The 17975-nt window shown below is 41.8% G+C and overlaps 1 protein-coding gene across 1 annotated transcript in view; it reads left to right on the top strand.

Moving 5' to 3' along the window:
* Nucleotides 1–999: 999 nt before the first annotated feature.
* BTBD9 (BTB domain containing 9) overlaps nucleotides 1000–17975 on the top strand; it is a 405791-nt gene continuing 388815 nt past the window's right edge. Inside the window, exon 1 of the mRNA XM_065885106.1 lies at nucleotides 1000–1065. The gene's annotated coding sequence lies outside the window, so the exon portion shown is untranslated. The remainder of the gene's footprint in view (nucleotides 1066–17975) is intronic.

Here is a 17975-nt window from a genome sequence, read left to right as displayed (position 1 = left end):
GCCAAAGCTTTGGTTAAGGCTCTGATCTCTTCTTACCTGGGGTACAGCAATGGCCTCATAACTGATCTCTCTGCCTCAACCTTTGTTCTTCCTATTTTCATTTCCATACCTTTACTTATGAAGCTTCCTTTGACTGGAATTACGTCCTTTCCAGTCACTCTCTCCAAATCCCCACACCCCAGTGTACTTCCAGTTCGCCCAAGCGTCAAGCAGAATTGACTGTCCAACATCCAGGATCAGACTTGAACCTAGGTTTCCCTGACTCCAAAGTCCACGCTCTTAACTGCTCTTGCTCGACTGCCTTCTCTTATAATAAAGATATTTTAAAGTCTAGTGAGCTTTATACTTTAAAAAGCACCTTTGCATACATTATTTCCTTTTAGCGGTACAATTCTTCAACGTAGTAAAGATGGGTATTGTTATCCTCATTTATAAAATGAGAAAACAGAAGAATTCAAGGCCCGGTCCATCACACGCTGCTGCTGAGTTAACGAGTGTCATTCAGCAGCCTTACACATTAACCGCGCGCTCAGCCCCTTCTGGTCCCAGTCCCTGGAGAACCTTCCTGCACTTCGCAGAAGTAGCCGATGGGGTCCGCGCGAGTCTGGACTAGGCCACTGCTGCCTCCACCACAGGCGCCCGGGCGATCACGGCGGGGAGCTTCCCATTTGCAGTGACGCGATCGGTGAGGCCATACAGTGACGTAGAGTGACGTAACTTACCGGGAGCTAGGTGCCGGCAAGGCAGCCACACCCTGGGGCCCCTTGCTCAGGAGGGCAGCGGATCCGGCGGGTGGGGGAAAGCCGCAAAACCCGCGGGACCCGACCTCCCGGCCCTAAATCCGCGGTTCCCGCTTGCCCGCCACTGATCGGTTGCTACGTGACGCCAGCGCGCAGAGGCGCGTGCGCGGCCACGGCGGTGTGCGTGAGAGCGGACGCGCGCCGCGGCGGCGGCGAGGACGGCGGCGACGGCAGGGGCCGAGGGGGCGGTCGCTACGAGGCGGGTGCGGAGCGGGCGGAAGAGGCGTCTGTGCGGGCGGTGAGGTCGCAGAGGAACATCGTGGGGGTGAGTAGCCGCGGCCTCGCCAGGGAGGTGGGGCCTGGCCGCACCTGCTGCGCGGGCCCGGGGCGCGGGGACGCGCGCCCCTTCACGCTCCTCATCTGCTTTCTCCCGGGGCGGGGAAGGAGCGGGGACGGGGGCTGTCGAGGGTCAGTTCCTGGGCTCGGTCGCTGTGGGAAGCGGCAGCAGCTGGCCGGCGAAGACTCTCTAGTCCTGGAATGTGTTGTAGGCAGGAGGTGTTTGGGGACCTCGGGGTGGCTCTGCCAGGCTCCCAGGCCGAGGAGTCGGAATCCCGAGAAGCCCGGTTCCTAGAGCAGCCTCGCATCCTGCCTGAGACGAGCTGGCGCGAGACCGAGACGAGGCGGAACCGGGGACGCCGAGGTTGGGGTTCGGAAAGTTTGGCACTGCTGGGGCCCTCAACTCCCCTGCCTTGGCTGGGCTCTGAGGCGGGGCTGGTTGTTATGGAGGGAGTTGTGAATCAGTGCCTGCGTGCGGCGTCAGACACACCCACGACCTGGAGAAGGCGATCTGTCAGTGTACAGAGGGGGCGGCCCACCTGTTGCCTAGTGTTTCCAACTTCGTGTGTGTGCGCACGTGCTTAATGCACGCCCCAGACTTTGTCGGCCCTAAGCATTTTATCGCATTGTTGCTACAGGTTTTGCGGCCAAGGGGCGGCTAGCCATCCTCAGTTCTTCCTCATAGACTCACATCAGCTGTTTTGTTTCCCTAAGCCATGTTGTGCTTCTGTCGTTATTAGGGTCGAGGAAGTGTGGAGGCACCGGTTTTTCTTTTTCTTAAAAGTAGCACGGGCTTGTTATTTACTAAGCAGAAAATACAGATTTTGTTCAGCGTGTGAGCTGGAAAAATGTCGATGGTCAGACAAGCCTGATTGGGTGCAGCTGATCATCAGCCCAGTGCTTTCTTCTCAGTGCGCTGGACTCCCTAGTGGGTAGATGTGTGGCTGCAGTAGTGACCGTGCTCGGGAGAAAGGAGTATTAGAGGTAGGAAGGAAGTCAGTCTTTTCTGACCGTTGATGAAGGCAGTGCGGTAGAAAGACAGGCTATACCGAAATTTAATCATGATTTGTGCAAGAAAATCGAGGAAAATAACTTGTAACTTCTCATTTGGATCTAAAATTCTGTGATTCAGTTTCATAACTGAGGATCTGTAAAGTATGTTGTTTGAGGTTCTTGCGTCTTGGAACCAGTGATAACCTTGCTCTGTAGCACTTAGGGTACTCGGAATTCAGTATCTTTTGCGCTCTAGACTATAATAGCTTTTAGGACAGGAATCATGTTTGTTTTCTTCAGGGCCATATCTCCAGTACCTACAAAAGTGCCTGCCACAGAGTAGGCACGGAATAGATATTTACTATATGTAACACCGTGGATAAGTCATAACACGCAGTTAGCTCCGTCCTTCAAGTAGTTAATACATGTGTCCCCTCTTCCTAGTATTATGCTGCATATGAGAGGAGGACTGTGGGATTACAAATGACATAAAAGACCTGGCTTTTTTCTTTTAAGGGCAAACTCTAGCTAGGAAAATAAAGCATATTATATAAAATAATTATGAAACCAAATGAGGTAGTATGTAAACAGGTGCTATGTGAAGTCCTATACATTAAGTGCAGTAGAAATTTAGAAAAGATAAGACTTGTGGGCTGAATTAGTGAACTCTTCAGAAGAGGTAAGATTTCGTCTCATCTTTGAAAGAAGTGTAAAATTTCTGCTAGAGAAGAGATAAGTCATATGTTGAGAAAATAGTGTGAATTTGGTCATTGGGGGATATATTGCGGCAACTTACATGTACCTTGAGAGGGGAAAATTGGAGAGAGAAGGTTTAGTAGGTTGGGGAGGGAAAGTGTTAAGACTAAGGCAGGCTCATCGCATCCCACTGATAACAAGATGGAGCCTACTTTCCTGGAGGGATGGGAGTTGTATTACTCAGAGTAGAGTCTTAAACAATCATAAGTGTTATCCTTACTTAAAATGAAAGGATATTATCGTTGAACCAAAGTCAGGTTGTTGTATACCTCTGATTTCAGTACTAATTTGAATAAATGCCTCACTAATGTGCGTGTATCTTATGTATTTAGTCAGCAGCGCATGTCCTCATTTCTAAAATCTACCTATGTGTTTGGGCCGTTCCATTGGAAATTTACTGAAATGATGTACCCAAAGCAATTATCGAGCTACTCTCAGTGACACAGTTTTGCTTGGGATTATCTCTTATAGTGGTCTGAGGTTTGTAATTACTGCTGATCCTGTAAAAAATAAAAATAATGTTAGCTGGGAAAGGAGTCTATTTGAAAAAGGATACTCAAAAATGTTGACAAAAAGATTTGAGAAAATTAAAGATGCTGCTCTTAAATATTGAACCGTTAGTCTTTATCTTTTGTTGTTATGTGAGCTTCCTTTTGAGTGTTGCATAAACCTGCACTTGAATTGCTAACCTGTGTAATGTTGCAACATCAAATGTTATTTAACAACTCAGCAAATATTTATTGGGTTCTGGCTGTGGCTAGGCACTGTGTTGGGTGCCAGCAAGACAAAGAATAAAACACAGTATACCTGAGATACCAAGTGTTCATCAGGGGGGACAAACACTAACCATGATGTGCTGTGATAAGAGTTCACCACTTTTGGAATGAATAAAATGCTGAAGGAATAGATCACTTTGGCTGGGGAAATAAATTGATAGAGTCAGGGAAAACTTTAAAGAGAAGACGGTGGAACTTAGCCCTGAAGGTTAAGTAGTATTTTGCTACATGGAAAAAGGAAAACAGTCATTCCCGCCAGAGGGGAGAGTATAAGCAAAATTGCCGAAGATTAAAATTGAATGGGAAAACCTTGAGTTTATTGTAGGCTTCTTGTATGGCAGAAGTGATGAGACAGGAAAGGTATGGTTGGAGCCAAATTACAAGGGGGTCTTCCATTCTAAAAAGCCTAGTCTCCCTCCTTCCAACACTACCCCCGTGTTGGTGATAGAGAACCTTGAAAGGTAGAATAATCAGATCAGAAAGTTAACAGGCAGTTCATATGCAGAACTGCATTAGAGCCGAGAGGGCAGGAGACCAGTTAGGATGTAGGTGACAGATGCTGGGACCCTGAAGAGGGACAGTGGGAATGGATGGCTTGTAAAGATATTTGAGATATTAAAAGTCTCTAAATGTTATGAACAGCTAGAGGTGAGAGAGAGTGAGAAGTCAAAGGTGACATGTCCAGCTCGAGTAACTGGGGATTACGAGGACATTAAATTAGAAAACACAGGAGGAGGAATAGATTTACAGTGGAGGGAAGAAATGATGGCATGTTAATTTTAAGGCCCATGTGTGGAGTTTAGAGAGGCCCATTAGGTAACTAGAAATTCTACTCCAGAGTTTATGAGACAGTTTAGGAATAATTGTAATGTAACTGACAGCCTCCAAGGCTATGGAAGTAGTACCATTCTAGGACTTAGTATAGTAATTAATGCTGTGGACTTTGGAGTCAGGAAAACCTGAAGTCACATCTCTGTTATGCCACTATTGATTGGGATGGGTAACCTCGGGCAAGTAATTTAGCATCTCTGAACCTAAGTTTCTTCTGAAAAGTGGGGTTAATAATATTTTAAAGAATTGTTGTGGAGATTAAGATGGTATGTGCACAGCAGTTAGCACAATGCCTAGCTGACATATGCTTAATAAATGACAGCTGTTGCTATTAGTAGTTACAGTTGCAGAGGTAGCAGAAGAAAAGATATTCCTATGCAGAAAAGTTGAGAGCGAGAACTGGAAAGGGCAAGGAGTGGAATTTTTGGAAATCAACACTTAAATCAAACGTAGATGGTTTCTCAAGCTTGAGCATGCATCAGAAATACCTGGAGGCTTTGGCAAAACATGGATTTCTGAGTCCCACCCCCAAAGTTTCTGATTCCGTAGGTCTGGGTGTGGCTCCTGAATTTGCATTTTGAACAAGTTCTCAGGTGATGCTTCTGTTGTTATTCCCAGGACCACGCTTTGAGAACCACTGGTTTTAGAGGGTTAGTGAAAGAGGAACTTGCATTTTGAACAAGTTCTCAGGTGATGCTGATGTTGTTATTCCCAGGACCACGCTTTGAGAACCACTGGTTTTAGAGGGTTAGCATAGAGGCTAACAACGAGATTGAGTTTGTTGGAGAACCCAGAGAGACTTTAGAGAAGGATAAGGAAATAACAGCCTGCAGACTCTCTAGATCCACCAGTCTGCTTTCCAGTTCGATGAACCTCATCTCCTTCTTATTTCTGTTTTCTCCAGAATTTGGTATAATGCTTGGCACATAGCATTGTTTGAATGAGCCTTTGAAGCTGTTTACTACTGTTCTTGTGCATGATTGCACATACTCAAACACAGATTTCATTCATCCTCATATCTCTGTTGGGTCTCAGACAAGGTACTGTTTCTAATTTTACAGACACACACACACACACAAACACAATAACTACAGAAAATTTCTTTCAAATACCTGATGCATAGCTAGATGCTTTTGACTTTGTATTAGATTCCCCCCCTCCCCGCCCACTTTCTTTAAATGTCAGAAAGTCCAATTTGCAAAATAATTGTCAGTAACAAGTGTCAAGATTACAATCTGTATCTTGTATTAGGCACTTTGCAGGTTTATAGGGTAAGCAAATAATATACTCACTGTACCTGGGATGTTTACAATAGGATGGGCAAAACTTAAAGGAAAGAAACAGGGTGAGATATAATCACAGAAATGTGGAAGGAGAGGAACCAGAATATAAGGACTTATTTCTTGTACGCCGATATACTTTGGATCTAACATGTCTCATATACTCATATAGCACAAAAGTTAGTCCTACTCTATGATTGGAAGTTATAAGAGAGTTCTGCTGTATAAGGAAATCAAACAGTTGTGCAAAGATATAAACACATTGAAAAGAGATTTCAGGAGTTAAATTGTAGCTAGATCAGTTAGCTAGTCACCACACTTCCTGGGTTCTTGTTCTCTTTCATTTATTCTTTCTGCTAACATTCATTAAGTATTTACTGTGTGCCAGAAACTGTGCAGAGTGCTGCACATAGAGAGATGCTCGTTGCTCTGGGTATCCAACACTGGCTTTAGTTAGGGGGTATGATACTGTGTGAATGAGTGTGCACACACTTTGTCAGGGGAAGATCTGATGCCTAAATTTTATAATCTTGAGAATATATTGATATGAGTAGACATCAAGGACTTGAAGTTAAGTTCATTCAGCCGTATGTATGTATGCAAGGGGCCATGAGAAAATATAGAGATATATGGAAAATTTTTAAAGCAATCAAAGAATATATAATTTGGTAGAGCAGAAAAACATATTTATAATACTACATAGAATATGGTAAGTGCTATATAAGTATTGATCACAGACTAGGTTCTCCAATACTTGTTGAGCACCTGAGTGTTCAGTTTTGATTTCAACTCATAAGCTATTATGTTCCAGAAATTATAACATGTCATAAATCCACATTAATCTCCTGGGCTGCCTTTTGGATCTTTATATGATGCAAAAAATATTCTGGCATTTTGTGTCCTTGTTTTCTTGGTTTGGGAAATATAGTATATAAGTAACCAGATCATTAACTACTAGCTACTGTTCATCAAGTGGCTGTATTATGCTAGGCCTTTTCTCTAAGTCATTGAATTCTTACAATAACAACCTTGTAAACTGGATATTATCCTCATTTTACTAATAAGGCAACCAAGTTTCAGAATGGGGAACAGTTTGCCTGTGTTTGTGGCCAGTGAGGTGGGACAGGGCTTCAGCCCCACGCTTGGTCTCCAGAGCCAGTGCTCTTCACGCATGTCAGCATGGGGCCCTAGCATGCAAACCTCCAGGTGAAGAAATCCAATCTTGTTTCTGCTGATTCGGGCAAAGTTGTTTGAGAAGTTAGAATTTTAATAACTGCCTGAATGATTGAAAACAGTTTGATAATATTGTTAGGAATGGAGGGGGAAAGGAGGTAGACAATTAAAGGTCCTGAAGCTGATTTTCCAGTGAAGACATGCTATATTTGACCGAAAACTTTTTAGTCAACTGACCGGCTATTCTACATAAACATTCAGATTTTCCATTCTCTATGTATAGGTGCAGTCTTCTGGAGGAAGAATTGTACTTTTCCATGCTAATGACATTTAAAGTAAATTCACAACTACTTTTTTGACACTTAGGGAAAAATATCTTGCTGCTCACCTCAAACAATGTATACTTGAGATTTCTCAGCTAATCTTCTTTCTCTCCGCACCACTTATTCCTTTCACCCACCCAAGTGTTTATTTTTAAATCTATTTACAAGCTAAATACTTGTCTGTATATCCTACTTCTGGTTTAATGTTCTTATTCTGATTAGATTTATCCCTTTTGGGTCCTATTTTGTACATTCCTGGAAATATCGATTATAATTATCTTTGTAAAGCATAGGTGATTTCCACTAATTTCATAATAAATTTTTAAATAAAATTACAGTGATACAAATGGATAAATATTAAACCCTGTATTTGTTATCTATTGCTGTTTAACAAATTACCTCTAAATTTTGCTGCTTAAAACAACAGACATTTCTTATCCAACAGTATCTTTGGGTCAGGAATTCAGTTGAAGCTTAGCTGGGTGGACTCTGACTCGGTTGCAGTCGAGCTGTGACAAGCCTTGCAGCAGTCATTTGAAGGCTTGACTGGGGCTGGAGGATCTGTCTCCAAGATGGCTGTAGCCTTAGGTCTTTCTAGGGCTACTTGAGTATCCTCACAACATGTCAGCTGGCTTTACCCAGAGCAAGTGATACAAGAGAAGAGCAAGGAGGGAACCACCCGCCTTGTATATCCTATCTTGATGACACACACTGCCACTTCTGCTATATTCTGTTTGTTAAAAATGAGTCACTAAGTCCAGCCCACACTCAAGGGAAGCCAGTTAGGCTCCACCTTTTGGGGAGGGATGTCAAAGGATTTGTAGACATATTTTAAAACACCCATAAGTACTTTGTCATATGAAGCCATTTCCTCAGCTGAAATTGATTGTCTCTGTTGTAGCACATGCTGTAACCTTTCTGACTTGTGTATTCACAGTATTTTCTGGAATGCTTTGGAGAAAAGGTAGTGTTTTTTTTTAAATCTAAAGCAAGTTTTTACTTTTTAATTTTTTTTCTGGCCATGCCACGCGGCTTGCGGGATCTTAGTTCCCCAACCAGGGATTGAACCCAGGCCATTGACGGTGAAAGCACAGAGTCCTAACCACTGGACCGCCAGGGAATTTCCACAAGTTTTTATAAATTAAGATTTCTTGGGGACTTCCCTGGTGGTCCAGTGGTAAAGAATTCGCCTTCCAATGTGGGGGACATGTGTTCCATCCCTGGTCGGGGAACTAAGATCCCACATGCCGAGGGGCAACTAAGCCCGTGCACCACAACTACTGAGCTTGTGTGCCTCAACGAGAGATCCCACGTGCCGCAAAACTACAGAACCTGCACGCCACAAATGGAGAGAAGCTCGCATACTGCAATGAAAGATCCTGCATGGGGGCTTCCCTGGTGGCACAGTGCTTGAGAATCCGCCTGCCGATGCAGGGGACACGGGTTTGTGCCCCGGTCCAGGAAGATCCCACATGCCGCGGAGTGGCTGAGCCTACGCGTCTGGAGCCTGTGCTCCGCAACGGGAGAGGCCACAACAGTGAGGGGCCCATGTACCACAAAAAAGAAAAGAAAAGAAAAAAGATCCTGCATGCTTCAGTGAAGATCTCATGTGCCCCAACTAAGACCCGATGTAGCCAAAAAAATAAAGAAAATAAATAAATAAAATAAATATTAAAAAAAAAGTTTGTTGGTGATTTTTTTAAAGTTTTGCATCTGTCTCATTAGCTTTATTTTCAATACATCTGGAATCTTTTCATTTTTATCCTATTTTATGCATTTATTCTTATATAATTTCATTTACACTTATTTAGTAGTTTTTATAATTAATCTTAAATAGAACCAAACATTTCTAGATAAATTAATTTACCTTCCAAACTTTCAGAAGAGTACTTCCCTAACCAGTGTCTGAAGGCACACATTGTAGTTTCCATAGAACACAGACTTTGGGTTACATGATGAGCAATAAATGAGTCTATTAACATATTAAAGTCCTTTGGGTACTTTAGAAACTTCGTGAATAGGTCCTAAAGTAGGTCCATTAAATTCCAAATCTCATTCTTTAGAAGGTGTATGTATATAGAATATAATGGATTTAGTCAGGAAACCTTTTCAAAATGTGCCACAGTTTCGTTTATATTTTGGGACTATTTCTTTCTTTTTTTTTTTTTTTAAGTGTCAATCTTTACCAATTTATTTTATACAAAACAGTAGCAATGTAGAATATGGGAATTATCTTCCGCTGCCACACACGCAAGTTGTGAACATTCCAAGCCAATGTATACAGTTTGGAGGGGAAGGCTAAACAATAGCATCAACCATGCTACTGAACATAAGAATTTTTTATCTAAAAAGACTAAAAATTAGATAGCAATGTCTTCTTAATATTGCTCTCATCATTGAAGACGGAAGAAACATAAAAAGTGACTGTTTTTAAGATTAAAAGGGACTTTATTTCTTTAGATGGTAACCAAATCTTGACTTCATCACCCCTATCTTCTACAAGTATCAATTACCTGCTTGCTTTTTCTTCTAATTTTAACCTAATTTTAGACAGACAGAAAATGATTCTCATATGACCTTCACCACCTTCCCCCAAATGTTAACATTCCTGTATATCTTTTCAGAAATATTTGATGTATATGGCATATTTTTATATTTATTCTTAAACATAAATGTCACCTACCATATTACTGTACTGCATCTTGCTTATTTTTCATTATATCCTGGAGGCTATTCCATGTCAGTACATGAAAAGGCTGCCTCATTCTCTATAGCCAGCTGCATAATATTCCATTGTATGGATGTTGTCAGGAAAAATTGTGAGAGACTATGAAATGGACATAAAAGATTACCGACTGTCCTATCTAGTGTACTCTTCCAGGTTATCTGAGCCTGTCATTGTCTTTGCGCTATTTCAGAACTCTGTAAATCGTAGGAAACTGAGAGTAATGCAGATGATTCTTGTCCATAGAAATGCAAGTGGATGTTGTTGAGTGGAATGCAATTGAACGTTGTCCTGGGGATATCGAGCAGTTTTGCAGCATTTATTTGTAAAGTAATTTCAGCATTCCAGATAGCCTATATATATGTATGTGTGTTCTTTGACTTCTCTTTGGGACTGATTTTATTTTCTTCCTGGCTGCTTCATTAATTAATGAGTTAAATAAAATCTTTGACATGTTTTATATTTGCATGATTTTACTTTTTTAAAAAAATGCCCTTTTAACAGATGTACTATAACAAGTCCTTTTTTGATGGACATTTTATTTGCTCATGCTTGTTTTCAATAGTTTTAATCTCTAGAAAAGTCTGTGCTAGCCTGAAGCAGTACTTTGTGATTACTTGCCAATGAGATTAGTGGATGAGACAGTTTTGATAATTTTTCCATCAAACATTATGACCTGGTCCTTGTCCTCAAGGAGTTTATGGCCTAGTGGAGAAGGAGTAGAAATGATATCAGATGAAGAGTAGCAGGGTATTGGGTAATTTCCTAAAGGAGACCTAAGTTTAAGTTCCCCTAAGGGAACTTGCATTGGCTTGCTTTCCTCACTGCATGTGATTTTCTCATAGGGCCCTCATCTGTGCTAGCTGGAGCAGAACTAGACAGCCCTCTCCTTGGGAAGCTGGGTGCCAGTGTTCCTGTTTTTAATGCTGGCTGTGGAATTAGTTAAGTTGGGGAGTCAAATGGAAACCCATGGCTCCAGTTACCAGCAGAATGGGTTATTTGTTCTTACAGACAGTGGCATTAGCAAGAGACTATAGTGGAGTCATATAGTCGGGGGTCAGAGTGGGGTTAGTGGTTATATTCTAAAGTCAAAACAGAATGCAAAAATCAAGTAATGTCATGGGCTTCCCTGGTGGCGCAGTGGTTGAGAGTCCGCCTGCCGATGCAGGGGACACGGGTTCGTGCCCCGGTCCGGGAAGATCCCACATGCCGCAGAGCGGCTGGGCCCGTGAGCCATGGCCGTTGAGCCTGCGCGTCCGGAGCCTGTGCTCCGTAATGGGAGAGGCCACAACAATGAGAGGCCCGCGTACGACACACACACACACACACACACACACATAAACACAAAAATCAAGTAATGTCAAAATATTCTTTAGGAGATCCTTTACTGCCTACAAAGTGCCATGTCATGGTTTTCTTAATACATGCACACCCCAACATAAGCTGATTTGGATTAGGAGAATTTAATTTTACTAGAAGTTTTATTTGACACCCCTAATTTGGCTTAACACCTCACTTCATGAGTGCCACCATTACTAAGCATTTCCTGGCCTGCCTCAGTAGCCTCTACTATGAAGCTATGTCTGCAGTTATGTAATCGGTGGTTTGGTAAAGTTCTTTCAGATACTTATTTTGCTTTTGTGTAGTAGTAATAATCTTGTGTGCATTTGCATTGTTTTCATTGATTTCTTTGCTCTCTCTATGTTCTGTCATACCTCCATTAAAGTTTTAATCATCTAAACCTTAACAAATTTACACTTTGTTAACTACTGAAGTATGTACTATTTATTTCAGTGGTTATTAAACTCTTTTGACATGTGGAAATCACCTGTTGAGAGTTTTTAAAGGAAGGGTTAATGGTTAGTTCTCCTAAGGCAGGGTAACTATTCTACCACCTCTCTACCTCTCTGTTATCAGTGCTTCTCTAGCGCCTTCAATTAATTCTTTGCTGCCTCCATTTATCTGTCAGTGGTTGAGCAATGTATGAAATCACTCGTACCTTCTGTTTCAGGCTTGATTATAGCAAGGAGCATATAGTCATTGAGTGGAGTGATGGCGAGCTCTCAACAATTTCTAACTCCTTCTATATACATAGTTGAATTCATAAGTTAAATTTGAATATGTTGTGACTCCTTTGTGGTAAGAATTGACCTAATTCAGGTGAAGCTGGGGAGGAGATTTCCAGGGAGCTTCCTTTCATCTATCTATCTAATACTTCTGAGGAGACACCTTAATAAGCACTGATGTTCAAAGAAGGCTTCCTGGTGAGGGTGACACCTCATTAGGCCTAAAGAAAGAGAGCTTACTTATGCAAGGAAAATGTATTTCGGGCAGAGAGATGGCTAAGTGTGTCACAGTAAGTGGTTACGAAGTTCGATGTTGCTGAAGCACAAAGTGAGAGGCAGGGCGTCCTTAGGGAGGAGGCTAGAGTGTAAGCACGGGTCAATTCAAGAAGGGCTGTGTGTGTTCCACGAACTTGTATACCAGCCCAAAGACCATAATACAATCAGTGTGATTTTATTAATAATGTGATCACTAATAACTACCATTTGTTAAGCGCTTACTATATGCCAGGAACTGTATTAAGTGCTTTATAGTTATTATCTCATTTAATACTCTGGGATATTCACAAGTAAAAATATGGAGGCGCAGAGAAGTTAAGTAACTTGTTCAAGGCCATGTCTAATGAGTGCAGAGAGTGGATTCCAAATTGCAGAGATCTGACTCCAGAGCCTTTTAATTGGGAGTATTATTTTAAAAGTGTTAAGCAGGGGAGTAGTGTGATTATATATTTATTAGATTGATTATTCTGTAAGCTGAGTGGGGATGGAATTGAGGGGGACAGAAGCTGTTGAAGTATTTCAGGTAAGAGATGATTGAAACCTGAACAAGAAGAGGAGTTACTAGATAGGCATAGGAGAGATGAATTAGAGGAATATTTAGGAGGTAAAATTAGGAGATCTAACCAATTGATTAGATATGGTGGAATCAGGGAGAGGAAGGAGTCAAGGAAGTCTTACAGGTTTTTAGCATGGATTGCTGTGTGATGACACCACATATTAAGATAAAGGACAGTGGAGGAGGATATGCATTAAGAGATTGGTTCGGTGTTGAGTATGTTGATTTGAGTTGCCAGTAAGGACATGCAGTAGAATCATATTGCAGGCATATGAATCTGCTCAAATGAATCTGAGAGTCACAGGAGTGGCCTGGGCTAGAGATAGAGATTCGGAAGTTAGTAGGAGGTAGCTGAAACTGGGAGGATAGATAAATAAACTCACCAGGAAGTCACAGCCCTGGGAAACACAACTCGTAAAGAGACATTAGTGAAAGAATAGACACATGGAGGTAAAAGGAGAACCAGGAGAGTACACTGTCACAGAGACTAAGGGAGTAGTGTTTCAAGAAGGGTGTGTCCATATTTCAGAGAGATCCAGGAAGGTAAGGATGGAAAAGCGAATCTTGGATATTCCAATCAAGAGGATATTGATGACCTTGGTAAGAGTGGTTTCAGTGGAGTGGTGGGCTGATAGTGAGACTTAAGTGGATTCAGGAGTGAATTGGAGGTTAGAAAGAGGAGGCCAGGGGTATAGATAATCTTATGAAAAATTTGAATAAGTACTAGAGAGGTAATAGAAAGTATGTGTGAAGCACAGCGTTGAAAAACTGGCCCTAAACTCTGCATACTGTCAACCTTGGCAAAGCTGATGTGGGCTCAGTCCAACAAATTGAAAGTCTTTGAACCCTTTGGGGGGTGTAGACTTAACTCCTGAGAGTCAGAGTCAGCTGCTTCCTCTGTAGCCTCCCAGTGAGTCCTTCAGTTTGCTCTAATTTGTATGTCAATGCAATATACCTCAGGAAATCATCACCAGTGCACATCATCCTGAATGATATTTTGGTTAAAAAAAAAAGTGATGGGAGAGGTTGGTGGAGGAAACCCTGGGGAGGAAAATGATAGTTATGGAGTAGCTGTTAAGTGTCAAGCATGTACTGTTATTTCATTGCATTTTCATAACCACCCTACCAGGGGTGTGGCTATCCCCATTTTCTGAATGAGGAGATTGAGAACCCGTAGCCTTATCTCCCCTTATCCTAGGTTCTGCCACCGATGTCTGTAAGCTTGGACAAGTTTCTCAGTTTCCTCGTTTGTAAAAAACCGTGGTTATTATCCTTAAGTCCTTCCCGGCTCTAGGGTTCTAGGAATCTGTAAATAGTTACCAATAGTGTTGCTGTTTGGGCATGAAAAAAGGCTGTTAGGGGAATTTCCCTTTCTCAGTGAATTAGTAACTTAACAGTAACACTGTCAGGTTGTCCACACTAAATAATTTATTTTCCCGTCACACAGTGAGTACCCATTACGTACGTGGCCTTAGAAGGCTACTGTAAAATAAATCAAGTAAATGGGCTCGGTGACATGCTCTCCATCAGTTGTTACTAGCCCCGGGCACATGGGCACATAGCTACCTGCAAGACTGTGTGATGATTTTAAAGTGTGTTATAGGTTAAGTGCTAAGTATTTTTATTAATTTAGGAGGTACTCTGGCATGTGGCCTTTAAAAATTACATTATTATCTTATCATAAATCTTAATTAAGGCAACAAAACATATTTACTGTGGCCAGCTTCACAGCTGGGGTGAAATAGTTTATAGTGTGTATAATGAGCCGCTAGATGATGGTGATTATCTGTTCACATCTGAAAAACGAGAGTTGGGAAATTAATTAGAAGCTTTAAAAGTCTATTTAATTGTGAAAATTAATTTCAAGTAACAGTATCACATGCCCAGTGAGCACTAAATAATTGAGGAGGAGGAGGGAAAAAAGGAAATTATGAGGCTTTCAAACCTTCTTAAGTCCATTTTGGAAAATGGTTAGAACAAAAATGTAATGCTAGTGTGATTTTCAGAGACATCCTTTACAACATGATGTATAAAGAAACAAGATTAGCAAGTAATAAGCATTTTTAAATTAAACATTCTCCCAATTTCAAGCCAGTGTGTTCTAGGTACACTGATCCTGGCAAGCAGAGGTTATGGTTATGGACTCTCTCCTCAGAGGGCATTATGAAAATTTATAGGAGCAATTTTATTTTCTAATTTGGTTGAGATGCATATTATTTTATTATAAATTATTTTAAAATTTCTCCCTTATAGCTAATGAATTTTTATAAGTGATTAGTAGGTTCTAAATCTATGAATTTTATTAAAGAACAGTAGGTAGCATAACACAATTTTTGTTATAAAAAGTGAGCATTGGGACTGATAGGGTTGATGGCCACTGCATTAGTCTTCTGTTGATGTGCCACAAACTTACAGCTTAAAACAACAGCCCTTCGTGATCATTTCTGTAGGTCAGAAGTCCAGCATGATATAGCGGTATTCTTTGCTCTGGGTCTTACTAGGCTGAAGTCAAGGGGTTTGCGGGGGCTGTGATCTCATCTGAGGCTTGGGGTCCTCTACCAAGCTCATTAGTTGTTGGTAGAATTCGATTCCTTGTGATCATGTAACTGAGGCCCTCATTTTCTTGCTGGCTGTCAGCTGGGGGTCCCTCTCAGCTCCTAGAGGCCACCCTGAGGTTCTAACTACATGGCCCTACTCACAACCTGGCATCTTACTTCTTCAAAGGCATCAGGAGAATCTCTCCAGTTGACTATAACAGTGTCTCATATAAGGTAGCCTAATCACATGATTGACTATCCCATATTCACAGGTGCCGCCTGTACTCAAGAGGAGGGGATTATACAGGGCACGTACACAGGGGAGAGGGAGGAGAATGGGGGGTGGGGCCGTCCTAGAATTCCGCCTACCACAACCACTAGTATCACATCTTCATACCTGTATCTCTTGTATATGTCAGTGGAGTTCAGTTATTTGAAACAGGACCACACTAGCTACTTTAAGCATTCATACAGATATTGAGTACCTACTGTGTGCCAGGTACTCTTCTAGGCACTGAGATGAACTGCCCATGGAGCTTATCTTCTAATGATAAATACCTAATGATGAAGATAATAAAATGGAGTAGCAGGTGAGAAGTGTGTGTGTGGGGTATTCTTTTAGGTAGGGTGGTGAGGGAGCAGAGAACTGAATGATGAGTAGCCAGTAGTGGGGACTCTGAGAACGAGATATTCCGAAAGGCAGAGGGAAGGTAATTATAAGGACCCGAGTTCAGGGGTAAGCTCGTCTGTGTTTAAGGAACAGCAAGGCCAGCGTGGCTGGAGCAGAATGTGAAGAGAGGAGTAGGATATGAGATCGGGGAGGTGATTGGGTGACAGCTCATACAGAGCCCTGTAGGCCTTGGAAAGGGTATGATTTTTTTTATATTACATATTTTTATATAATTTTTTAATTAAAGTATAGTTGATTTACAGTGTTGTGCCAATCTCTGCTATACAGCAAAGGGACTCAGTTATGTACATATAGACATTCTTTTTTTTATATTCTTTTCCATTATGGTTTATCACAGGATATTGAATATAGTCCCTTGTGCTACACAGTAGGACCTTTTTGTTTATCCATGCTATATATAATAGTTTACATCTGCTCATCCCAAACTCCCAGTCCTTCCCTCCTCCAACCCCCTCCCCCTTGGCAACCACAAGTCTGTTCTCTATGTCTGTGAGTCTGTTTCTGTTTCATAGATAGGTTCATTTGTGTCATATTTTAGATTCCACATATAAGTGATATCGTATGGTATTTGTCTTTCTCTTTCTGACTTACTTCACTTAGTATCATAATATCTAGTTGCATCCCTGTTGCTGCAAATGGCATTATTTTGTTCTTTTTTATGGCTGAGTAGTATTCCATTGTATATATGTACCAAATCTTTATTCATCTGTCAGTGGACATTTAGGTTGTTTCCATGTGTTGGCTATTGTGAATAGTGCTGCTATGAACATAGAGGTGCATGTATTCTTTTGAATTATAGTTTTGCCCAGGTATATGCCCAGGAGTTGCTAGATCATATGGTAATTTCTTTTTCTTTTTTTTTTTTGGCTGTACCCTGTGGCATGTGGGATCTTAGTTCCCCGACCAGGGATCGAACCTGTGCACCCTGCAGTGGAAGTGCAGTCTTAACCACTGGACTGCCAGGGAAGTCCCTTTTTTTTTCAAATGGTAATTCTATTTTTAGTTTTCTGAGGAACCTCTACACTGTTCTCCATAGAGACTGCACCAACTTACATTCCCACCAACAGTGTAGGAGGGTTTGGAAAGGGTATGATTTTTATTCAAAGATAGGAAGGCATTAAGGGGTTTTAAGCAATGGAGTGACTGATCTGGTTTACATTTTCAAAATATTTGTATTGAGAAAGGGCCTCTGGGGGTGGGGGAGATGTATAAATACAAATAGATAAATTATGTGAAGGAAATGAATACAGTCATATGAGTGCAGATGATAAGGTATCCTGGCGAGCCTGAGGTCAAGGAAGGCTGCCTGAGGAAATGGTACCTGAATTGCGCCTGGAGGATGGGAGGTGAAAAGAGGAAGGGGTCCCAGCAAGGGAACAAATTATGTCAAAACCCTGTGGCATGAGAGAGCTTGTCATGTGCCAGGGAACATTAGGGGAAATGGAGTCAGATAGGAGCCAGATTCCAGAAGCCTCAAAGGCCTAGTTAAATGTTTTTCCTGTTCTCTTACGTTAAGAGGCTTGGCAAGCCACTGAAGATATTTAAGTGGGGGTGAGGGTCATGGAGGGGTTGAGGGAAAGAGTTCATAATCAGTCTTATAATGTGACATTCAGCCTGGATGCTGTGTGGAGGACAGCTTGGGGTGACAAAAGGGAGGTGGGTTAGGAGCTAAGCGATGGTCCAAGTGAGAGACAAGGGTGGTGAGGACTAGAATGGTAGCATAGAAGTTGCCAAGAAGTAAATTGATTTGAGAGCTCATTTAGGACGTAACATTAAAAGACTTGCTGATGAATTAGGCATGGGTGTAAGGTTGAAGCAGGTGTCGTTCTGCTTTCCATAATTGGATTCACTGAGCTGAGGGACATTGTAGGAGGGCAGGCTTTTTAGTGGCAGAGAGGACGTAGAGAGTACGAAGT

Source organism: Phocoena phocoena, chromosome 10 (assembly GCF_963924675.1).
Source record: "Phocoena phocoena chromosome 10, mPhoPho1.1, whole genome shotgun sequence".
NCBI lineage: Eukaryota > Metazoa > Chordata > Mammalia > Artiodactyla > Phocoenidae > Phocoena > Phocoena phocoena.
Note: the sequence above shows the minus strand (reverse complement) of the source record. Positions and strands in the feature narration are given on the sequence as shown.